Below are 26,975 nucleotides of genomic sequence, written 5' to 3' on the forward strand. Positions count from 1 at the left end.
GAAGAGACATGTCCCTTCAAGAGACATGTCTATATGTTAATTTGATCATTATTATTATGTTAATTGTTATCATAAACTTATATCTGACATATATATAAATTATATGTCAAATATAATTTTATATATTCTTAGGTTTATCTGATTGAAGCTACCAAACATCAACAAGGGGTTATAGGGATGCAGCAAAGGCATGCCTAAAAGCTATGGCACAGGGTTTGGAATAATAAATTGCTTTTTTCGACAGATAGTATCAGACTTGAAACACCAAGTGGGTTTGGTGAAGTCTCGTAGCATTTGGGAATTTGGAATTCCTCATAATATTTGTCATGTTTCAAGCAATGAGATACTTTAAAATCAGAATGGAGATTTAAACATCAATTTGCAATTTTTCCCATTTTGGCCATGGCTATTTATACATCATTTTGCTTACAGATAGAGGATCAAGATCAATTTTTAATTCACTGTTAGACAGTTAATTTACTCGCTGCTAATAATAATTTTGCTTTTAAGTACTCTCTTTCCTAGTTTTCCGTAGTTTCTAGAGTTTTGCTTGAAAGCGTTTTTTGTTAAGATAAATAATTATTACCCTGAATCAAAATATTGGGTATCTTGTATCCCTACAAGTGTTTTGTGAAGATAAACTACTAAAATAAATATTGTTTCATTTGTTATCTTTGTGTCTATGTTATTGTGCTTGTGGTTTTGCTGATTAAACAGGAACCCAAGTTGTATGACATTGATATGCATATGAATATGCATATTTTTCAAGACTCCCTGATATTAATGAACTGGATATGGCATGGATATGAATTATTAAAAATATTATTAAATAATAAAATTAAATAGATACAAAAGAAATGCCCAACAGGTTTGGGTCTAGGGATGAAGAGTTAGTGAGCTCCACACCACAAAAGCATGTTCAAATCCCACTAGGTGGAGCAACCTTGTAGCAGCTATGGGGGCACTTGGAGGTAAGTATTGCACATATAACAATGTATGGACAAAGGCCCGCCTGATGTTTCACTAAAGCCACCTTAAGGTACGGTGTAATAACTATATTGAGCAACCAAGCCCACCTCCGTGTCTACTATCAGATGCCTCACAATTTATCTTGAGTGGACCAAATTTGCAGCTCTTAAGGGTTACAAGGCTGCGGCAATAGGGTTTGGAATAATATATTGTTTGTTTCAACGGATAGTATCAGACTTGAAACACCAAGTGGGGCTGGCGAAGTCTCGTAGCATTTAGGAATTTGGAAAACTTCAGAATATCTGTCATGTTTCAAGCAATGAGATGCTTTAAAATCACAACGGAGATTTAAACATCGATTTGCAATTTTACCCATTTTGGCCATGGTTATTTATACATCGTTTTATTTACAGATAGAAGATCAAGGTCTATTTTTAATTCCCTGTTAGACAGAGTTAATTTACTCACTGTTAATAATAGTTTTCCTTTGAAGTACAATCTTTCCTAGTTTTCTGTAGTTTCTAGAGTTTTGCTTGAAAACATTTTTCATTAAGAAAAATAATTATTATCCTGAATTAAAATACTGGGCATCTTGTATCACTACAACTTACAAGTGTTTTGTGAAGATAAACTACTAAATATAATTGGCACCACTTATGCTGTTGAAATATTGTTTCATTTGTTATCTTTGTGTCTATGTTATTGTGCTTGTGGTTTTGCTGATTAAACATGAACCCAGTATGACATTGATATGGATATGAATATGCATATTTTTCAAGACTCCCTGATATTAATGAGCTGGATATGGCATGGATATGAATTATGACTAAATATTATTAAGTAATAATATTAAATATATACAAAAGAAATGCCCAACAGGGTTGGGTCTAGGGATGAGGAGTTAATGAGCTCCACACCACAAACACTTGCTCAAATATCACAAGGTGGAGCAACCTTGTAGCAGCTATGGGGGCACTTGGAGGTAGGTATTGCACATTTAATAATGTATGGACAAAGGCCCACCCTGATGTTTCACTAAAGGCGCCTTGAGTTACGGTGTAATAACTATATTAAGCAACCACGTCCCACCTCCATGTCCATAATGAAATGCCTGACACTTTAGCCCAAAAACTTGGCCCATGGGCTAGACCAACAGTTGAGCCAATATAAGACATAGACAATGGTTGCAAGTTCAAAAATCCAATCACACAACCAAGGAGTTATAGCAGCTTGACACTTCTAAAGGAAACCCAAAAAGTTACTAGGGGCTGATTGGTGAGCTACAAATTCTACTTACTAGAAACAAATACACACACACACACACAAGAAATATGACTAATAAGAAGTTAATAACAAATTAACATTTTTGTGGAAGCCCCATTACATTTTGATATTGTGCCTATGCTTCAAATCCATTCTTAGTCTCCATTTAAATGTATTTCGCCCCGGGTATAATTAATTGATTTCCTCTAAACTTGGTTGAAAATGATTATTTATGATTGCTTGTCATTTTATTTGGACAGTCATAAGCTCTGATATGTACTTACCTGGCCTTTACATGACTGTTTATTATGGTTCATTTAAGTTGGGTACTGTATGAAGTAATTTCGATGTATACACTCTAGGTACTATTTAAGACATCTGCCATTGATATTGTTGTGGCATATATTGATGAATCTTTAGCCCTTCTTATTCCATGATCTTTAAATATAGCTCTTAATGCTATTATGAAAGGACTGTCAGTTCACACAAGTTGATTTTGTAATGTCCTCTTTTCAAAGCTTTCATATTCGCATTTGCACAATGACAGCTTATTGTTTTTTGTGCTTGATACCTACATTCAAGGCCACCTACTCACCCCATATGATTCTGGAGAACTCTCATTCAGCTCAAGATTGCAGTCACTTGAGTTCTGGTCCTATAACTTCTGGGTTCCTCTCAATGTCCAGGGATGGGAAGAACATTATGAGGAAATTGTATCTCTTTCTCAGTTTGATTCCATGTTTATTTCTGCATGCCCTATCTGCAAAGAAGATACTTGGAATTTGATAGGAGATTGTGTTCTTTCTCCACCTTCTAAAAGGATTGTGTTTCCTTCTCAAATTATATCTATTTTTCTTTCGAATGTTCTTGATATTTCTCAGTCCCGGAGACTCCTGAAGGTAATTTCTGGCAACCTCATTTTGCCTCACTTTCTCCCGAATGATGTATTGCTGCGTGCAGTTCAATGTTATAATTTTTGGCCTGGAGATGCCCACGTTGGAGGTGTTTTTACAAGGCATTTTTTTTTCAGGGCCAAATTTGTTGAGCTTTTTGATAGCATGAAATTATCCTGTGAAATTGGAAATTCCTTGCCATTGTTGAAAGCATTGTAACAGTTTTAGATTTGATGATACTATGAGGAACAGAGCCCTTTCTAAAGTTGGTGCTTGACTGCAAATAACCTCTCATGATCATGTTGTCTCTTCCACTTCTGTTTCAGAGGATTTTCTTGATATATTGCATACACAGCCTCCAATAAATTTTAAATATGGTCACCCACCTTTGGCGGAATCTGCTTTGGAAGCTTTGTTAGTTGCAGTCCCACCTCCATCTTTGTCATTTAACGACGCTGATATGGATATTGAATACTTTTTGGATTTTCCAGATTAAACGGAGTTGGAATGAAGTTGCTTTTCTTTTTTTTATTCAAATTTTGATTCGGAAGGTTTCATGACTTTTTTGCTACAATGGGCTCTATGTGGTACTGTTTGCTCCGGTTGCCATAATCTTAAAGTTTTGTTGTGTTGCGCCTGACTTTATATATGGGCTGCCGCAGTGCAGATTATATGCCATTGATTTTGGTCTACACTTAGCTACCCAATTGTGGTGGGTTGTAGTGGATTTTTGGCAAGAACTGGCAGAACTCTTTTCTGCAGACAATCTTTTGATGGCATTTTTGTGGCTTTCAATTTTTCCTATCTGTAGAGCTCATCTTTGCTTCTTGCTCAGGATACCTGCTCAGATTTGTTCTTGGATGCTCATTTATGGCACATAGTTCACTTTTTTTTGATTGATCAAATGGCTTAAAGTTGGTGACCTTTGTCTCAGTGGTTGTTCATTGGCCTCGGCCTACCTGTGATATTATCAGGAATAGAACAAAAGTTATAATTTTTTCTGCTAGCTCATGAGCCTCGTGCTCTTTTCGTATGTAATGCAATTAACATGGATCATATACTTTGAAATTTGTAAAGGAGTTTGGGTATTATATATGGTCGGAGATTTCCTTTTTTGAATGGCTCCCTTGCTTTTGGAGCCCTTATGTAATGAGTTTGGGGTTTTTTGTTATTTGATAGCACCAATAGTATCTGAAGCTATATATAGCTATATTCACTGGCTGCAGACTCTTCTTTCTGCATTTTGTATTGTAACAGGCAATGACCAGAGTTTATCTTTACTTGTTCTTTTCTTTGGGAGCCCTTTTTGAACCAGTTTTTATTAATATAAATATAAAGTTTTGCTTTAAAAAAAATTAACATAAAAATTAATAAAAGGAAATTCACTATCAATAAATAATAAATCACTATAATATTAGTAATAAATATTAAATTAATAAGGCCCGTTAATGGGCTGCCACGAGTTGACTATATGCAAAAGTCTAGACCTACTATTTGGTCTCCTCCTGACCACAGGTAGATCAAGATTAACTTCGATGGGGCTTCCAAAGGCAAGTCAGACCCTTCCAGTATTGGGGCAGTGGCTCGTTCAGATGATGGTAGCATCTTGGCTATGAGTGCAGAACAGATTGATGATGGTACAAACAATCAAGCAGAATGCTAGGCAGCTCTGGAGGCAATTTCCCTAGGGGTAAAACTAGGTGTCCAGAAACTTCATTTGGAAGGTGAGTCTAAGGTGACTCGATGGAATTGCCAAAGGAAGTATGGATTTGTGGAACCTAGACAAGTATGTTAAGCAAATCAGAATTATTTTTATGGCATGGAGGAATTCAAAATTTCCCACGTTGTAAGAAGTGCCAATTCCATTGCTAACAAACTATCGAATATCAAGGTGGCGGGCTCCCTCGAGAAAGGATTTGAACTACTTGAAGCTTACACATCTCTTCTACCCACGGACTTTGATGATTAATGCCATGCAAGTCAGGGCATGCTGACTGGACTGCAAAAGTTAGCCCCAAATGATGCATAGGGAGATTATGTGGGCTAGCTATTGGCACCTATCGACTCCATCCTAAAAATGATTTTGAAGTACGTGGCCTTTTTGCTGCAATAGCCTAGGAGTTCACATGCATGTAGTCAAAAGAAGTTGATGTAGTGGCAAACGCCTCATCTTTCAAGCTCATGCATGCAACTCTTCTTATCACATCAATGCCGATTCATACCCTCTTTAGATGGTTGGAGGCGGGATGACTGGAAAGCTTTTATTTTTCTATGCTTTCAACATGTTTAATAAAGATTGGAATTGATCCAATAATAATGGAATCTTCTCAATGGGTCGAAAGGCTTTGATATAATCAGGTTGGCTTTGCATTCTCACAAAACAGCAAGTTCTTCAGTCTGATTTAAGCTTTGCGCAAGGTAATGGAGGCCAACTTCTCTCTGAGCATAGAAGTGCAAATTGCTTTGTTCAAGGATGGTATCTCTATCACTCGTTTGCGACATGTTTTCAAATTGGATGGGGGTCTCTTTTGGGATACTCTGAAACTGATTTTCTGCAAATACCACTAGGAGACCAATTGGAGACCCAAATCCAACCTAGACATCTTGTCCCTCTTCCTCGCAATTGGTTTGATTGTAGTAAAGTTGAAGCCTGAGGTGATTTTTGTGGCAAAAGAATGCATTGAACCAAAATTGGGTGTTGGTTTCGAGAGTATTGTGCATTGCGCTGAGTTGGATGTGGGTATTCACATGGGCCAGTTGTCATGGCGATTGATTTGAGGAGGCTTGGAGATCGCCAGCCTTTGATGGTGTAGGCCTCCAATGACCCTCCTGAAACCCACCTTCTGGTGGCCAAGTGGAGATGGCACAAGTTATTACTCTTCCTACACACAGTCAACATGGAGCAGGTGCTTACTGGTGGCAAGTTGGTAAGCAAAAGAAAACTACACCAGTGAGATTCAATGCCCCGATGGGTGGTGATGGACAACCTCTGATTCGTCGCCAAATCCCAGCACGGGCCAACAAGCGAAGTAAGTTGGTGGCGAATGATGCGTCTCATGGGGCTACAGTGGAGGTCAATGAGGTCCAAGGTCATTTTCAACATGCCATGGATCCCAATGGAGTAAGGCCAAGGCCCTCCACTCGCTTCATCACTGGCATGGGAGTGGGCATTTACTTGCTCCCTTCACGTGTTGAGTCTTCAAAGGTTGTCAAATTGGTGGCTGTGTGTAATAACCCCAGCCGGTCATAACTTTGTTTAACACCAAATACTTCTCAAATTAAATTGTTTGAATTTTGTCAAACACTTTGCAAGCAAGAGATATATTGCATATGTAAATTCTGATTGTTTTCTAAATGCCAAACTTTAATAGATATGCCTCCAAAGAACACACCAAACAACTAACAATGAAGATGCAATTGTTTTTAATAACACTGATTACAAATAGGAAAATATGTATGTACATCAATAAGACATTAGGGCAACAAATTTTGATATAGAACTCTGATATAATTCAGATTACAATAGATCTTACAAACCCTACCAATGCCCTAAATATCTACTCTCAAACAATGCAAAATGTAGTAGATAAAATCCTGGAAATTGCTCCAAAAACAAGAATTTTCCTGTAGCAAATTCCAACTTATTCCTTACTCCACAAAGCTAGCCCTGGGCCACAACTTTTGCATAATGAAAAGACTGATTTGTCTTCTCCAACAGTCGCAACCCTTCGAAAGATATCTCGCCACCTCAGTTATGCAAATCAATGGGAGTGTTCATTCCCAACGATCATTATAACAACTGCAGAAACTCTTGGCTCCATAAGCTATCCAGAAGAGTAGATGGCAACACATTCGATGCTCAACAATGAGGCTGCCCTCCCTATTTATTCTTTTCCTTCACCCTTCTAAAAGGAAATAAAATATTATTTTAGTTGCACTTTCTAGAAACTTCCCCCTTTCCAAGGCAATAATTAGTCGTACTTCTAGAAAATGCAATCTCTAGAAGCTTCCCCCTTTCCAATACAATAATTAATTAAATATAAAGTCACCTTTTAATTTTAATTTATTTAATGACTTTATAAGAAATTAATTTAATAAATTTCTCCTTATTTCTCCACTTAGCCTTCGGAGAACGTAAAGGCTAAAAATACCACTAAGATGCTAAAAAGATGGGGACATTACAATCCGCCCCTCTTGAAATTGCTTGTCCCCAAGCGATCTCAACTCTGGATGCTACAAAGTTTCCTCATTCTCCCAAGTGGCATTCTCTACTGGCAGGTCCTTCCACTTCACCAAGTACTCCCTGATAGTACATCTCCTCAAATTTCTCTCCCTGAACTCAATAATAGCCTCTGGTACTAAAATAAATTTCCCCTCATCGTCCAAGGGTGGAAGCACTGTAGAAGGAACAATCTAGTGTCCTAATGCCTTTTTGAGATGTGACACATGAAAAATATTATGGACTTTGCTCTTTGCCGATAAATACAACTCATAAGCCACCTCTCCAACTCTCCTAATCACCCTAAAAGGCCCATAATAACGTGGCTTAAGTTTTTCGGCACCACTCTCCTTGAGAGTGGACTGAAGGTAAGGCTGCAGCATCAAATATACCATATCACCTACCTCAAAAGTCCGCTCAGTCCTCTTCTGATCAGCATACTGCTTCTATTGATTATGTGCCTTGGTGATATTATCCTTAAGAGCCTTCACAATTTACTTTCTTGTAATAAGTCTCCAGCACTGGGCATTCTACTAACTAATAGCACCAAATCCATGAAACTGGGTGCCTCCTATCCATATAATACCATGAATGGTGACATCTAGATAGACATGTGATAAGTGGAATTATAACAATATTCACATAGATATATCCACTTAACCCAAGCCTTTTGTTGCCCTGCTATGTAATTCCTGAGGTATCCCTCCACCCATTTATTCACTACCTATGCTTGACCATCTGTCTGGGGGTGGTAGCTAGTACTTGGAGTAAGTTCTGTTCCGCACAATTTGAACAACTCATGCCAAAAGTGACTCATAAACCTACTATCCCTATTGCTGATAATGCTCTAAGGTAAACCGTGCAACCTAAATACCTCTCTAAAGAACAAATTTGCCACCTATGTAGCAATGTATGTAGTGTTGATTGGGAAGAAGTGGGCAAACTTTGTAAGCCGATCAACAACATATATACAATCTCTACCTTGGGCTCTTGGCAGTCTTGTGATGAAGTCCATGGATAAACACTCCCACTTCCTGTCAGGAATCGGAAGTGGCTTAAGCAAGCCGACTAGGTAAGAATGCTCCTGTTTATTCTGCTGGCAAGTAGGACACTCTAACATATTGCAACACCTCATCTTTGAGCCCTTTCCATGAAAAATGCTCACGAATCTGCCGATAGGTTTTGTAAAAACCTAGATTAGCTTCCGTAGGTGAGTCATGATAAACTCTCAACACCATCCTCTTCACCTTTGACCCTAGCACCAAATAAATGCACCTTTTGTAAATGATGATCTCATTCACAAGGGTGAAATCACTATTCTGGATCAATCCATCTATGAATCCCGATGCCCATGTATCCTTTGCATGCTGTGCAAAGATCAAATGTCTCCAATGCTCTAATATATCTGTCATCAAGCTCAAGTGGGGTCTTCATGACGAGGCATCTGATTCTACATTTTGTGTCCCCTTCAAATAGGTAATATCAAAATCATATGCCTGTAATTTACTTACCCATTTCTGTTGCTTGTCATTAAGATCTTGCTGCCCCAGGAAATGTTTCAAGCTATTGTGGTCAGTTTTTATGCTGAATTTGCTACCCACTAAATACTACCTGAATTTGGCCAAAGCATGCATTATGGCCAACATTTCCTTATCATAAATGCTAAAGCTCCCCTAAGGTCCCCTAAGCTTCCTACTCTCATAAGCAATCGGGTGCTTGTCCTACATAAGCATTGCTCCAACACCTTTGCTAGATGCATCACAATGCAACTCAAAAGGTTTGCTAAAATTTGGTAATGCTAGCACTCGATGAGAAGTCATCAACTCCTTGAATTTATCAAAACACTCCTGTGCCTGAAGAGTCCATAAGAAAGCCCCCTTTCTCATCAAGTTTTTCAAGGGTGTTGCATGCCTGGAATATCCACTAACAAACCTCTTGTAAAACCCACACTACCCCAAAAATCCTCTCAACTAGGTTAGGTTCACTGAAGTAAGCCACTCAATAATAGCACGAATCTTTTCAGGATTCATGCATACTCCCTGAGCACTGATAATGTAACCCAAATATAATATAATAACTTTGATAATCCCAAATTACATTTGGACTCTTTTGCATACAAGGACTCCTTGCTCAAAATGCTCAACACAGTGTCTAAGTGCCGCACATGCTCATCCCATGTCCTACTATACACCAAAATGTCATCAAAGAAGACTAATACAAATTTTCTCAACTAATGCTGAAAAACCTTGTTCATTGTGGAGCATTAGTTAGCCCAAATGGCATAACTACAAACTCAAAATGGCCACAATGACATCTAAATGTCGTCTTCTCTATATCCTGCTCTCTGTCTCAGATCTGGTGATAGCCTAATCTCAAATCAATTTTGGAGAAGAAACATGCTCCGTGTAGCTCATCTAATAACTCATTAATCCATGAGATGGGGTACCTATTTTTTATAGTCTTCTTCTTCAGGGCCCTATAATCTATGCAAATCCTAAGAGTTTCATCCTTCTTCACCAAAACCACAAAAGAAGCGAAAGGCGACTTACTCGATCTAATGTGCCCCATAGCAAGTAGTTCCTTGATGGTTTTCTCGATCTCATCCTTTAATCTCTTTGGATGCCTGTAGAGTGTGATCATGATGGGTTTAGCACCCACCTCTAACTCAATAATATGCTCAATACCTCTATCTGGAGGTCTACCTGGTGGTATTTCACTGAAAACCTTGTAGTGCTTGGTTCTCAGTTCCTATATGTCTAGGTGATATTCTGATTTTTTGCTGCCCCTGTGATGACATTAAAGTGCAATGGGCTGCCCACTCAACCTGGTCATGTCTCAACAAGCACTTCATGCGTCTGCAAGACATCATCCTAAACCCACTATCACGAATGGCCTTAAGTATATGGGTCTTCCCCTCTAACTGAAACTTCATCTCCATATCTCTCAAATTGAGAGTGAACTCCCCTATGTCATGTAACCAAGTCATACCCAAGACCATTTTTGTATCACCCATGTTAACAACATAAAAATCTGTTTTGAAATCAAAATTGTTGATCTTAGGGGCAGACCTGTAATCTTCCTGTCACATTTGAGAATGTAGCCATCAGCTACCCTCACCCTTAGACCCTTGAAGTGCTCTGTCTGTATCCCACACCTCTCAATCAATCTGAAATCAATAAAATTGTGAGTAGCACCTGTATCAAGCAAAGTAATAACTCGCTAACCAGCCAATACCCTTGTCATCCTGAATGATACCTCTTGTTGTACACTAGTGAGACGAGCCTCCTTAAGTCTACCCTCAGTCTTCTCATCACCTATATCATCTGTGTCTTCCTTTTCTTCAATTGATTCCTCATTTTCAGATTGCTGGTCTGAATTTTCAGAATCAGAATCCTCATAATATGCCCACATAACCTTGTATGCTTTCCCCTTTGGCCTCGAGGGTATGGTTCATGTCATAGGGTCCTTTGCAATAAAAAACAAAGTTTTTTCTTCCTTAAATCATTCAATGTCTCTCTATCCAAAGGAGCAAATGATTTATCTTTATTTTCAGCCTTTGTTTCATTCCTGTCAAGTTTCTTGAAGAATTGTTTCTCTTTGCTAGATGATGCTCCCTTTGACTGAAATTTATTTACTGGGGCTGCTTGTTCCATACTTCTAGCCTTCTTAATTGCCTCTTGCAAATTGAATGGATCAAAGGCTTTTACCCAACCCTTCAGTGGTTCGGATAATCCCTCTGTGAACAAAACAACCAATCTCCTATCTGATATATCTAGCACCATAACAGATAGCCTCTGAAAATCACTAATGAAATACTCCAATCCGCCTGTTTGTCTCAACTGTGCCAACTCCCTAAAATAGACTTATGGATCCTTCTTATCAAACCTCTCTACCAACCTGTCCACAAAGTCTTGAAATGAAGTCACTTGGTTATGTTGAAGGGTAACCATCCCATGGTACCACCAATCATGTGCAGCTCCCTCTAAATGTAGCGTGGCATATTTTATTGCCTCCACTTCTGTCATAGGTCTCAGTGCTAAGAAGGTATCAAGCTTATGAATCCAAGATTGCAATGTCATTCTGCTAATCCCATCAAATGTAGTTAAAGAAAGCTTCCCTGTAGCCTGCTTTAATTCATTATCCTCGCCACGGGTCTCCTATTCTGTTTGACTACACGGTAGTGTTCTCTTCTTTGGTTCACAAACCTCTCAAAAGTCATTCTCTCCCATATCTGTGGTGTTAGTAATTCTCATTCATCACTAGCAGACATAAGGATATATGCAAATGTCTCATCCTCAACTTCCTCTGTTGGCTCCTGTACTGGTTCCTCTTTAACAAAGGTAGGATGTGTGGGTTTGTCTGCTGTTCTGGAAAGAGTTCTATGAGCTCTCGGCGATCCCACTGCATTCCTGTTATCCCCTTGTTCCTTATTCCTTTTGTCTTGTGGGTTCATGCACTCAACCATGGTGGTGAGTGCCTGCAAAGCTTGAGCCATCCACACTTGTCCTATAACCATTGCTTTGAAAAATTCCCTTGTTTCCTGATCCTCATTCCTAAGTCTCTTGGTGGGCTACTTTCTTGCTTGTCACCCACGGTGTCTGGCTGCCTGTCAAATCTTGTTCCCTATCAAACAAAGCTTGCCTGCAAGTGAAAAAATTGTAAGTGCCAACCCTAGGTGGTTGCATGTGATTGCTAAACCCTTAGGATGGCAGGATTTAGCTCTGATACCACTGTAATCACCCTAGCCAGCTATAACTTTGTGAAACACCAAATCCTTCTCAAATTCAATTGTTTGACAATTTGTCAAACACTTTGCAAGCAAGAGATATATTGCATATGTAAATTCTGATTGCTTTCTAAATGTCAAACTTTAATAAATATGCTTCCAAAGAACACAACATCAAACAACTAAGTACTAACAATGAAGATGCAATTGTTTTTTAATAACATTGATTACAAATAGGAAAATGTGCATCTACATCAATAAGACATTAGGGCGACAAATTTTGATATAAAACTCTGATATAATTCAGATTACAATAGATTTTACCCAAAAACATGAATTTTCGTGTAACAAATTCCAACTTATTACTTACTCCACAGTGCTGGCCCTAGGCCACAAATCTGGCACAATGAAAAGACAGATTTATGTTTTCCAACAGTTGCAACCCTTCGGAAGATATTTCACCACCTCAGTTATGCAAATCAATGGGAGTGTTTGTTCCCAACGATCAATATAACAATTGTAGAGACCCTTGGCTCCACAGGCTATCTGGAAGAGTAGATGGCAACACATTCGATGCTCAACAATGAGGCTGCCCTCCCTATTTATTCTTTTCCTTCATCCTTCTAGAAGGACATAAATTATTATTTAATTGCACTTTCTAGAAGCTTCCCCCTTTCCAAGGCAATAATTAGTTCTACTTTTAAAAAATGCACTCTCTAGAAGCTTCCCCTTTCCAATACAAGAATTAGTTGTACTTCTAGAAAATTAAATTAATTAAATATAAAGTCACCTTTCAATTTTAATTTATTTAATGACTTTATAAGAAATTAATTTAATCAATTTCTCCTTATCTCTCCACTTAGCCTTCGAAGAACGTAAAGGCTAAGAACTCCATTGAGATGCTAAAAAGATGGGGATATTACACTGTGGCAAGGTGTCTCACGATGATTGAGCTATCCCAAATTTTTCTGAGGATGCAGCCCACTGGTTCAAATAATGTGGTCTGGGGTCCTGGCTTTGTTTTTCCTTCTTTATGTCATGGATGTACTAGTCCAATCACAGGTTGATCATTTTGCTCGATTTTATGTAAGCTATGTAGCTATGTATGGGTTAGTTTATTTAGTGGTGGGATGCTTCTCAGCATGGGGTATCAGCTTATCAGCTGATGGGATTATCTTTGAATCCCAATTTTGTATCTTTTCTCATCTATCAATATAATCAATTATGATTCCCAATCAAAAAAGCATTAATTAATAGATTAACTAAATTTTAAAAATGTAAACCTAACAAATGTATTTAAATGGAACATGTGAAAACAAATAATATTGGGATTTTTTTAATTGTTATATTAGATTTTTAAGTAAAAACAAATTAAGCTTTAAATTAAACATTAAAAGTAAAACTAGTTTAATAATAAAATTTTAAACATAAAACGAAAACCTAAAATCGAACATGGCAAACACAAACAAATTCAGTCATATTTTATTGAAACCATGCAAAGGATAAGGTTCCATTGACATGGGCTGACAAGGTTGGAATCCAGAAATTGGAACCAAAATCAAATGCAGAGGTTATTCTTTGTAATAATAAACAAAATGGAGAGCAAGCTTGTTGCCATGATTCACAGTCCTTTGAACAACATTTATTCCATGAACTGTGCAGATTAACAAGCAAATATATTTTAAGCTTGCTCACATCCTTTTCACCAAAAACATTTTGCAGCAAACTTCTTGGTTTTTCATCAACTTGAACATGAGAAGAGATGCTATACTAGGAAATCCAACAAATATGGTTTTCCATATATCATGTTAGATGCACATAAGATCTTATAATGATTTAGAATAACGAGAGGGGAGTTATCCTCAAGTCCAAATGTACCAATTCAACTTTTACTAACTTCAAACTGATTAATCAATCTCAAATACCCACGCCTATCATTGGTATTTAACTTTTCCTATACTTAACTCTCTATTTCCTATATGTGCCAACTGCCAGTAAAATAAACTACTATAAAAAAATATAGCATTCACAAATGAAAATAACACTGACACTAAGATTTAACATGGAAACCCAATTTGGGAAAAACCACCAAGTAACATGCTACCAATTGTTCACTCTTCTGAAGTGAGCTCGGTTAAGAGTCAACCCTATTAAAGGTTATACAACACACTATTAAATGTAATCCTGTTAAAGGACTTAATCACCCTATTAGGAGTGGCCTTGTAAGAGGATTTTAGATCATTCTATTAGAATGTCACCTTGATTAAAGGATTTACAAAATGACTATTTGGTCAACCTTGATTAAAGGATTTTGATCTCTAAAGTACAACTCACTTTGCAAATTTAGATCTCCATTCGCTCATTTGTTGGTTCATTGACTGACCTCCATTGTCATCTCCATCACTGATTTGCATGGCACCTCCTCAAGCAATCACTCTTCACCAAACTCTTGACTCTTCTCCTCTACTATTTTGTTCTTCAGCTTGTCCTTAAGATCACCAATCAACAACGAACCAACCTTAGTAAACATTTCTTATGCCTCCTTAAATAGGTAATTTCAATCTTTTGCCACTTAACATCACCGCTGATCTTAGGGTTAGGTCAGATTCATTGAATCCCTCCATCTTTTAATTCTCATTCTCCTTCTAGAAACTTCTAATCAAATCCTTGCCTTTGATCGTTTAACAAACTCTCCTTGTGCATTAAATACGCCTACTTATCAATCCTTACCTTCTACATGCTTTGACTAATTTAAAATTCCAACTATGTCGGCCTCAAATTCAATTCTTTCTCAAACTGTAACTTTTGTCGTTACTCGGCAATCAATGTGTTCTTCTGCTCGGTCATCACTGTGTAGCTTGGCATACACTATACTTTTTCACTCGATATCAACAGGCTCACTCGGCCATTATTATACTCGGTCGCTACTAACACTTCTTCATGCATTTGCTTGGCAATAACTAACACTCAGCTCAAACTGTTTTGTTTGGCTTCTACATAAGTTCCTTAATCTTCTGCTTCAACTCCTTCATTGACTGACCAACATCGATACTCTGTCAAGCTTATCGTTATGACTTGTTTCAACTCTAAGCTTCATCCAACTATCTTCTTCACTTCATGTATTCATTGAACAACTCATTATCTTGTCAAGGACAAACTTATCAAGTGCCTATTGTATTTCCATGATACTTAACTTCTCATCACTCACTAGCTCACCATGCTATCTCTTCTTTTCAAATCTTCTTCATCAATCAAATGATATGGAACTCTACATTGTTAGTAAATGTCTCTCCAGTAGGTTTGACACTCTGTCGCACCATTAGGTTGGACATCAATAACAACATAACAATTGTTCCAATTGTAGTTTCCAACATAAGGTGTGTCAAACAATCATTTTCCAGTGTTCTCATTGTTTCAATCTAGATTTGCATACATTTGCCAATTAAACTCACTCTTGTTTCCAACTCTACATGATCAATCTCGAGTCTGCAAAAGTGGAAATGTCATGTTCCCACTTCCAAAAAAAATTTGTGGGGTGAAACCATAGCCTATTTCTAATTCCTCGTAGGTTAAAGGTGTTGAGTGGGAAATATTTTAAAATTTAAATTTATCCTCATGTTTTTATCTAAAATACTAAAAACAGATAACTTATGCATTGTTATTAGTTGCGACTAAAAGGTTATCTTAATGAGATTAAGCTCTTGTGTAAGCAAAAAATTAAAGCACCAAACAAAGCTCTATAAAATAAGAATAATCCCTCAAAGTTAGGGATGCTATTCATTATCAGAATTAAAACCCTTTAGTGGAGCTTGGACATTTACATTCATCATTTTACCAGATAATGAAAACGTCACAGTTTCCAATCAATTGAAGGACAAAAGCCTTCGATTTAGTATCAATGATTTCATCCAAGAATCATATCGCACATAGGTTTAAAATATATTGTTGAAGGCTGCTATAGTAATCCATACTGCTTGTATAAGGGTACATACTGTTGCTATGATGATCCATACTGCAGCTACAGCAACTATACCACTACTACATTGATCCATACTGCTGCCATAGCAATCCATACCACTGCTACAGTGATTTAGGTAGCGGATATTACTAGATCTCTGCATTGTTTCATATCTGTCATTAATTTTACTAGATGTCCTTGTGATTTGATTTCATATTATTTGTACTGTTTTTAATGGAAATAAATGCAATAAGTTGTAGCTTTCTTTGATGAATAAAAATCAAACTTATCGTCATATTGCCTAAAGACTTTGAGCTCTTTTGGGAAACAAAACATATAATTCTACAGCTGTCAATATTCAAGTTGTTCCAGATGGGGCCTGTTGGAAAAAAGAATTGCAATGCTAGATATAATCTTGGACGAGGACATTAGAGGAAATTTTCAGGGAACCTTACCATACTTTTATTTTAATGCTGAGAAAGAAAGGGAATGAAAATTTGAAGATAACTTGGATGAATCGTTAAGAGCTCTCAGGCTCGAACATCCAACTGTTCACCTGGGCTTTATTCACGAACAGTCTATACAGTGCAGCCGATGGAAATGACTGCACTCCATAGCATAAGGATGAGGCTATTTCCTTTCAGATCCAACTTCAAGATCAGGAAGAATGGCCATATTATGGATTCCCAGAAATATGATTTTTAATAAATTGTGCTGTACATTTATAAACTAATGTTGAGTATTCTTCTCCGGTGACCTCATTTTTTCCAGTATAGAAATGATATATCCCCCAGTTGAATTTGGGCATCTGCTTCCAACCCTAAATGATTAATCAAATCTGCAACGGTAATAATTTTCCGGGAATATTTTATGACAGTTAGAGCACTAGCTATTAAAAGAAGGAATAAATAATCAAAGGTGAATTTGCTCAATCTTCTGTTTTTTCATGCATAAACATTCAATTGTTCACCTAAGTTTTGTTCAAGGCAGGTCAGCATGGTGCAAACTGAACTATGTAGCAGAAGAATTTGACCAATTTCTGAATTCAAACTTATATATCCATTGTTCATGTCAAATCTCAAACATGTCAATGATTGTATTATATCAGAGATCATAAACAATAAATTAGATGTTTCTGTTGAACCTGGCCAACCCGCTTTCATATTTATGACATAATCAAAAAACTCATGATATGTAAACTCAGAGCTTTGGTACTACAATGAAAGGAGCAAATAATAATAAAGCTCATGAATTCCAGCTAAACTAACTAAAATGTTTACCTGTGGATTTCATATGCATTATCAGAAAATGTCTGTGATGGTCTACAAGATAGACTGGAAGAATAATTCCATCAAAAGCATTTCTGAATGACTGTATAAAATAAATTAATTGTGATTTAGCTTCTTTGCCAGACTTGACTCGCAACAAATCTCATAATTCTGATATAGGCATAAATCTCATAGTAGTCTTAGATACAGGCATTGGCATATTAGCGAAGAGAAGACCTTTTATATTCCAAAGCCAGAGGTCACTTGATTGGCCATGAACTGGTGATGGGCAAACAGTTTTTCATAAATCCACCTTCCAAGAAATGCATATGAATTGCATAATCAGCTTAGAGCTTCACATGGAATAGAAGCATAGAACCTTTGTGAGATGCAACTTCCAAGTTGTTATCAGAGCCAATACAAGATGAAGTAGTACCAAATTCCATGCTGAACATTGACCGCAAAGGCTCAAAATAGTTCTCTTTGTTAATGTTGTAGCTTCAGTCGGATTAATTTGATCACGAGATACATTATTATGATTACTGGTTAATCATTCTGATTGGTAATCATTAGACAATTAATGTGTCTGTGTGTGTATATATAAAATTCATATGTAATTAATAATTATTCAATAAATTATTAATCACAAATAAATGAAATGGTATCATGAAAGGACATGTCCCATGAAGGAACATGTCTCTCCTTGTCTCATCCACAAATATAAATACAAGAGAGATCATTGCCCTTGGAACACAGAAGTAACGAGCAGTGCTATACACTCTTAACAGGCCACTGAGAGAACAAGAGATGAAATATTGAGTACCTTATTTAGTTACAACAAGGCTCCTGGATTATACAGCCAGGCTTCACAGTTGTTTAAACATTTTTAGGGCATAGAGATGATAAATTGAAAACAGTAGAAAAATCACATTTATTACAAAAAAAAATGCGAAAAATGTTTAATTTTTTCTCTCATGCAACTTCCTACAAAAGCAGATTAACACTCAATATTGTGTTAGCCTGTCTCTATGCAACATGGTCTACAAAATTGTATTTAAGGTAATCATATAGATTGCTAATTTTACAACAAATCATTTCCCCATCAGAAGCTCGGGTTTGTTAAAAGCATTACTTGTTCGATGGCTTCATAGTTGTGCAAGAAATTATGCAGAACTTCCCAATTTTTTTGTCAAACTTGATACACTTTAAGTGTTTGATATAAGTAATTGAATTTTCATCAAAGCCATTATAAGAATGGTTGAATTTAAGTGTAACACACTGAAACAGATTTGCATTTGCCTACCTAAAATCCAACATAATATTTTTTACTAATGCTATTCCTAGAATTGTCTTTCGATATTTTTTCTAATTATCACTTATTTGATTGGTTTGCATCTAAGATACTGATTCCCTCCTCCTGGCACCGGATGCTGATGCTGATGCGTCTGGAAGCATGGATGAGTCTGGGTTCTGCCTGGATGCTCGCAGGAAGTGCATCCTGGGCCTGTGAATGCTCCATGGATGCGCTTCCTGCAAGCATCCAAGAAGAACCCGTGGCCAAAATGCTATTTCCATGCCAAACATCATTTAAAAGTCTATTTCAGCATGTGCTTTATTGTTTTTTTAATTCTGTGGGATGTAGCTCCTGAATCACATATCTTAATACAATAACAGATGCAAATAAGCATCATGATGATCCTACTAATTACGGATTTTAGTACAATCACAGATGATGATGCTGATAGCATCATGGCACATGCATCTAGCACAAGTGGAACCATGTTTGGTTCAAATGCTGTTAAACTGGCAAGCCTTACAGCAGTTGGAGATGATGAGAATGTGGATTTTTCTGAGAATCGTTATAAATCTGAATGACTGAATTTGATTAGTGAATCTTGAGTCGTGACTCTTGATTGATCAACATTGCATCACGAACTAAGTTTTGGATTTGTAATTCAAATTGCATAGGGATCTTGAACTTCAGTAATTTACTAATTAGTTATTTCAATTTGTATATTTGTCACTTCGTTTTTGTAAAATTTGAAGTTGAACTATCAGTGGTGAAGTGTCATGCTATGGAATATTTCTTGCATTTCTTTGCATATATTGTTAGAATATATAGTCCACTGATATAACTGGGGGGGGTGAATCAGTTATCCAATTATCATCACAAATATTAACCTTAAACCCTTAAACAAACTTAACTATGTGACTAATATAAACTGAAACCACAACAAGATACTCATACACAATTAACACCGGATTTGTTAACTAGGGAAACCCTTGATTGGAGGGAAACCCTTGATTGGAGGGAAAACCCCAATGGGGATGGTACCCACAAGATGATGTACTATTATAAATATTCCTTGTTAGAGGATAGACCCTGTTAGGAGTCTGTTACAACATTCAGTACATATGAGTCCCTGTTAGGAGACTTTGAATCCCTGTTAGGAGATTCCAACCCTATTAGGAGTTGTGGAAGACAGCTTCAAGTTTAAGATCAAAGAACCCATTGTCCAAATGATCTTTGTATTATTCCTTGCAGAATAATAGAACTAAAATGTATTTCCTTCCTCTGTCTCTGTCTTGTCAACCGGACTTCTACTCCTTCAGATCTTGTAACTAGATCTCATACTACACATCCAATGATCCCTTGGATCACTTACACCCATTCAGCAAGCATTCTACTCCTTCTCGAGCTGCGCACTAATACTTCGCATTCCACTTGATCCTCTAAATCCAAGTCTCATTACAAATAAGGAAAACAACTTTCCTTTATACCATATCTTCATAATAATTCCTTGAGTTAGACTTGAGGCTTTCCCAATTAATTAAAATAAGATAATTAATCAATTCACAATTACATTAGCACTGTCGGCTTACGGTCTATACAAAACTTCAAACATTTGAAACCACATCTTGCGCACATGTTGGCGTCACCACATGATCGTTCTCTATCACTGTTACCTTCATATCACCTTCGTTACATCTTAGATGAAAGATAGCGATAGATCATCAGAACTCTATTTTCCACTACTCTGTTTATGCACTACTTCTAGTAAAACAAGTGTAACTTTCGTACAACATCGAATTAGACTCAGTCCTTTAAACCACATCACCAGGACAACCTTAGGAACATGTCCTCCACTACACATCATCTGAAACTTCCTCAGCTTCTGCACATCTTAAGATTATTAACTGCTATTCTTCCAATCTTAACAAAATTACTGCTATGTTGGCATCAATGACAAATGCAGTCATGAATGCAACATATCAATACTCTACAATGCTTAGGATACTCCCCAATGTAGTATCATCAGCATTCATGCTAACAATCTCCCCCTTTCACATTGATGGCAACATAGATGAAAAACATCTAAGTACCAAGAATACCAAATTCTACTCTGCTGCTGTCATTTTCTCAAATCCTCTTCATCAATCTGAAATCTTCTGGAACACTGTACTATTCTTCTTCTTCTTTTAGGATCGGCAACAGTTGTTCACAGTAGACAACTTCCAATACTTTCTGGCTGCATTTGCACACTTACACATCCTTCTGAGCACTTACGTGAATCTTTCTAAATCTCCCTAAAGAGATAACTCTCCCCCATTGCCATCTCAACAAGTGCTTCTCTTCTCATTGCTTATGTACATTCTCTCAATATGTTTTTTATGTGCATTCTCTCCCCCATTGATGTCAATGTCAAAGGTGTCAATCACAATACCAATTGTTACATACCAATTGCTAATCAGTTGCTCAAATTATCAACCAGCTCGAGTATCCAAAGGCACTGTTCAATACCAAATACCAATCACCAAGAGTGCATCATGACTCAGTACATACCAGATACTCCCCCATATAGGAAGCATCAACATTCAGCCCAGTCTAACCATAGTGCTCTGTACCACTGGACTAATGCACTCCTTGCATCAACTTCTCTGAAGTAGGTAGGGGCATAACCCCTAGCATACCTGTTAGGTACTCAAAAGTATCTTTAGGCAAGTAAAGATATCTGCAACCTGATCTTTAGTGTTTACATACTCCAACCTTATTTCTTTCTCTGTTGCCTTTTCTCTCAAAACATGATACTTTATGGCTATGTGTTTTGTCTTAGAATGCAATACCGAATTCTTAGACATACTTACTATACTTGTGTTAATATCCTCCAACATTTGTTTCATCCACATAACTTGATTACAATTATTTGTTGATTCAACATATTCTGCCTTAATTGTACTCTGAGATATACAGTCATGTATCTTGCTCAACCAAGAAATCAATCTTCCTCCAAGAAAGAATGCTCCACCACTGGTGCTCTTTCTGTCATCTATACAACCTGCCCAATCTGCATCAGTATATGCGCACAAGGTGAAATCACTTGATCTATCATACCATATCCCATAATCAAATGTACCCTTCAAATATTTGAATATCCTCTTTACTGCTACATAATGATACTCTTTTGGATCAGCTTGAAATCTTGCTACAATCCCAACTGCATTTGCTATATCTGGTTTGGTGTGAGTCAGATATTGCAATCCTCCAATCATAGATCTATACTTCTTCTGCTCAACTGTAGGTGTCTCATCTTTACTAGATAACTTGTGACCAGTTGTCATGGGTGTACCAACAGGTTTGCAACTTTCCAAACCAAATATTTTCAACAAATCTTTCAGATACTTTGTTTGTGAAATAAATATCCCATCTTTGTTTTGTGCAATCTGCAATCCTAGCAAAAACTTCATTTCTCCTATCATGCTCATTTCAAATTCATTTTCATCTCTTTAGCAAACTTGTCACTTTCTTCATCATTTCCTCTGAATATTCTGTCATCCTCAAATATTACAATGATAAATAGACCATCATCAGTTTTCCTCAAATAAAAATTACCATCTAATGTACCTTTGATAAATCCAAGCTTTGATAAATACCTGTCCAACCTTGCATACGAGGTTCTAGGTGCTTGCTTCAAACCATACAGTTCTTTCTTTAGTTTGCATACAAAATCTTTATCTTCTGTCAGAGGGAATCCACTGGGTTGCTCAATGTAGACTTCTTCTTCAAGTTCTCCATTCAAAACAGCTGACTTGACATCCATCTGATAAACCTTGAAATTATTGCTTGTTGCATAAGCCAAGAACATCCTTACTGCTTCCATTCTTGCAACGGGTGCATGGGTTTCTTCATAATCTATGCCTTCTTGCTGTGAGTAACCTTTGCAAACAAGTCTGGCCTTATTTCTCACAACCTCTCCTTGCTCATTCATCTTATTTCTGAATACCCACTTGGTTCCTGTCACATTCTTGTCTTTAGGTCTAGGAACTAATTCCCATGTCTCATTCTTCATAATCTGATCTAGTTCTTCTTTCATAGCTTACATCCAGTGATCATCCTTATATGCCTCATCTATGCTCTTAGGTTCCACTTGAGAAATTAGACACAATTCCTCATTCACTCTGTTACTTGTCATCACACCTTTATCCTTGCTCCCAATTATCTTCTTTGGAGGGTGATTTTTTGTCATTTTTCTGCTGGAAGTAAAGTTGACATCTCAACTCTTATCTCTGCTCTAGGTTCAAATTTATGTTCTTCTCTACGCTCAATAGATAAATCATTCTGCAAATCATTGTTAGTCTCAAAAAGAACTTCAGCATTTTGTGTAACAATTCCAGAATTATCCTCTTCGTCATCATAATTATGATCTACCATCTTCTCTTTAGTACCAAACTTTTCATCAATCCTTACATTTGTGCACTCAACTATTGTCTTAGTTCTATAGTTGAAACATTTATATGCTTTGCTCTTCAATGAGTAACCAAGAAACATACCTTCATCGCTTCTAGGATCAAACTTACCAATATTATCATCTCTCTTTATGTAACACTTACTTCCAAAAAATTTGAAATACTTGACTGATGGTGAGTGACCAAACCATAACTCATAAGGTGTCTTGCTCATACCTTTTCTGATATGTACTCTGTTTGGAATATATATTGCAGTGTTAATTGTTTCTCTCCAAAATGTCTTTGAGACATCATTCTCAAATAAGATCACTCTTGTTGCTTCTGCTACTGACTTGTTCCTTCTTTCAGCAATCCCATTCTGTTCAGGTATTCTAGGTGAAGATAATTGTCTTTTGATTTCATTCTCTTCACAAAACATGTTGAGCTCTCTAGAAGTGAACTCTCCTCCTCTATCTAATCTTAAACACTTAACACCAAATTCATTTTCAACTCTACTTTTGAATATCTTAAATTTCTCAAAAGCTTCAAATTTCTCTTTAAGAAATGCTACCCACATCATCCTAGTGAAATCATCAACAAAAATCATAAAGTACCTTTCACCATAGAATCCTCTAGTTCTTGCAAGACCACTCAAATCTGTGTGAACAATCTCCAATTTCTCTTAGTAAAGAACTTCTTGCTAGGAAAAGACACTTTCCTTTGCTTAGCCAAAATACATTCCTTGCAGACAACATTAGTAGGCTTAATAATATGAGGCAAATCTCTCACTGCAAATGTACTGCTAACCTTCACAATATTATCAAAGTTTATATGATAGAACCTTCTATGCTATAGCCAACTGTTATCAACCTTTGCAACCAAACATGTTATTTCAGTAGGATTCAACTGAAATACATTACCTCTAGATCTGGTTCCAGTACCAATCAGTTTACCATCTTTGTCTTTGATAATGCAAGTCTTCTCTGTGAACTACAACAGATATCCCTTGTCTACCAATTGTCCAACACTTAACAAATTATGTTTCAAACTATCAACAAAGTAAACATCATCATTGTTAGTTTTACCATCAAGAGTAATAAATCCAACCCCTGTAATATGACAGGTTGCATTGTTACCTACTCTAACAATACCTCCATCATGATTTATGAACTTAACAAATTTGTTCATATCACCAGTCATGTAATGTGAACATCCACTATCAATTATCCAATCTAATTCATTCTCAACTTGGGTAACTAGACCTCTCTCTTCTCTAATTTCTCTATCAATGTTATCTTCCTTAATAGCCACAAATCCTAATTCATAATCACTTTCACTCTAATCTTTTTCATTAGATTCTTCATCCTCATTAGCATATAAACAATTTTTATCCTTATCTCTTCTGCACTTAAATTTTCCTCTAAACTTTTTCCCTCTTTTAGGACATTTAGATGCAAAATGACCATATTTATCACAAGTCCAACACTCAAAGATTTTCTTACCATCTTTTTCGCTTCTTACCAGAAGAGCTATTCCTTCTTCAATTTTCTTATCTTCTTCAAATATGCTACTACTAGCAAAGTCTCCTCTTGCGCTTGTACTTCTTGACAGATTAGGTCGAATGTGTATAGCACTGAATGCTGTCTCAACTCTGGCTAATTCTCCAAGCTGTCTCATTTTTGCTTCTACAGATTTTAATCTTCCAAGCAAAGCTTCCTTTTCGAAATCTTTGGTGCAAGGCATTACTAGCTGAATCATCTGAGTTGTTTGCTTGAATGGTGGTGATAAACTTTTCAAGATCTTCCATATGACCTCATCATCATGTTTAGTTCCACAAAGAGATCAAATACCTACAACAATTTTTTATATTCTTCCAACATAATTTGTGATGGATTCATCTTCCATCATTTTAGCATCTTGAAATGTGCAAATCCAACTTTGTAATTTCATTCTTTTTGCATGATCATCACCTTCAAAAGTAACTTCTAATGCTTTCCAAATTTTATGAGAAGTCTGAAATGTCTTTACCTGATTGTATTCATTCTCTAGAAGAGCTAATAATAGGGCTTCTTTGGCTCTCATGTTACATGTGAACAGATCTTTTTCTCCCTCACTCCATTCCTCTAGCTTTGATTCTTCAACAAATGCCTTCTTAGCTTTTGTCAAAAGCCAATATCCAGGACCCATGCATAGCAGATGACTCTTCATCTTTTCCTTCCAACTATCATAGTTGGCCCCATCGAATCTCGGACCATCTTTCTTGAACATTTTCGCCATTGATCTCCCAAAGCTGTTAAGCCTCATCTTCAAGGACCTGACCCTTTACTACCAATCGTTAGAATATATAGTCCACTGATATAACTGGGGGAGGTGAATCAGTTATCCAACTATCATCACAAATATTAAACTTAAACAAATTTAACCATATGAGTAATATAAACTGAAACTGCAACAAGATGCTCATACACAATTAACACCAAATATGTTAACTAGGGAAACCATTGATCAGAGGGAAAACCCCGGTGGGGATGGTACCCACAAGATGATGTACTAATTTTAATATTGCTTGTTAGAGGATAGACCCTATTAGGAGTCTGTCACAACATTCAATACATATGAGTCCCTGTTAGGAGACTTTGAATCCCTATTAGGAGATTCCAACCCTGCTAGGAGTTGTGGAAGACAGCTGGACCCACTACCCAAACAACTTCAAGGTTAAGATCAAAGAACCCGCTGTCTAAATGATCTATGTATTATTCCTTGCAGAATAATAGAATTGAAATGTATTTTCTTCCTTGTCTTTGTCTTGTCAACCAGACTTCTACTTCTTCAGATCTTGTAACCAGATCTCATAGTGCGCATCCAATGATCCTGTAGATCGCTTACATGTATTCAGAAAGCATTTTGCTTCTTCTCGAGCTGTGCACTAATACTTCGCAATCCACTTGATCCTCTAAATCCAAGTCTCATTACAAATAAGGAAAACAACTTTCTTGTATACCGTATCTTCATAATAATTCCTTCAATCGGCCTTGAGGATTTCCCAATTAATTATAGTAATATTATTAATTAATTCACAATTACAATAGCACTGTTGGCTTACTGTCTATACAAAACTTCAAATGTGTGAAACCACGTCTTGCGCACATGTTGGCATCACCAGACGATCGTCCTCTATCATTGTTATTTGCGCATCACCTTCATTACATCTCAAATGAAAGATACCGATAGATCATCAAAACTCTGTTTTCCAATGCTCTGTCTCTACACCGCTTCTAGTAAAACAAGTGTAACTTTCGTACAACATTGAATCAGACTTAGTCCTTTAAACCACATCATCAGCACCAACCTCAAGAACATGTCCTCCACTACGCATCATCTGAAACTTCCTCAGCTTCTGCGCATCTTAAGCTTATTGACTACTATTCTTCCAGTCTTAACAAAATTACTACTATGTTGACATCAATGACAAATACAGTCATGAATGCAACATATCAATACTCTACAATGCTTAGGATGCTCCCCCAATGTAGTATCATCAGCATTCATGCTAACTCACACACACACACACACACACACAGATGCATCCAAAATCCAAAAAGAAAATTCATGCATCCACACTAGCAACTTAGGTTTTCATCATCAAAGTATGCAAATGAAAGTAGAAGCATTTCTGCCAGTTTTCAAAATTGCATGAAACTTGAATATAGTCTACCCTGTGATACAACTGCTAGCATAGACCTTGGTAGGTACTTAGAAGAAGCACTCAAATACAAATGTACTTTTTATTTAGGCATGAAGCCTTCTCACCAACAAACACAATGTGCTAAACTTAGAGGCACTCCTGTTAGTTTTTCTTGACTGTATTAAAATTTCATTTAAAACTAAACTAGAGAAAACAAATTGCTAAAACAATAAATTAGCCAGTGAACTCATTTGCTGCTTAACTCTGCTA

The 26,975-nt window shown here is 36.8% G+C and overlaps 1 protein-coding gene across 1 annotated transcript in view; it reads right to left on the reverse strand.

Moving 5' to 3' along the window:
* The window catches only part of LOC149533505 (V-type proton ATPase subunit c''2-like), a 45,015-nt gene that overhangs the window by 16,657 nt on the left and 1,383 nt on the right, over positions 1 to 26,975 (reverse strand). The gene's annotated exons all lie outside the window — the stretch shown is intronic.

This window comes from Cupressus sempervirens, chromosome 10, assembly GCF_028749045.1.
Source record: "Cupressus sempervirens isolate cs-2001-9-10 chromosome 10, ASM2874904v1, whole genome shotgun sequence".
In the NCBI taxonomy this organism is placed as follows: Eukaryota; Viridiplantae; Streptophyta; class Pinopsida; order Cupressales; family Cupressaceae; genus Cupressus; species Cupressus sempervirens.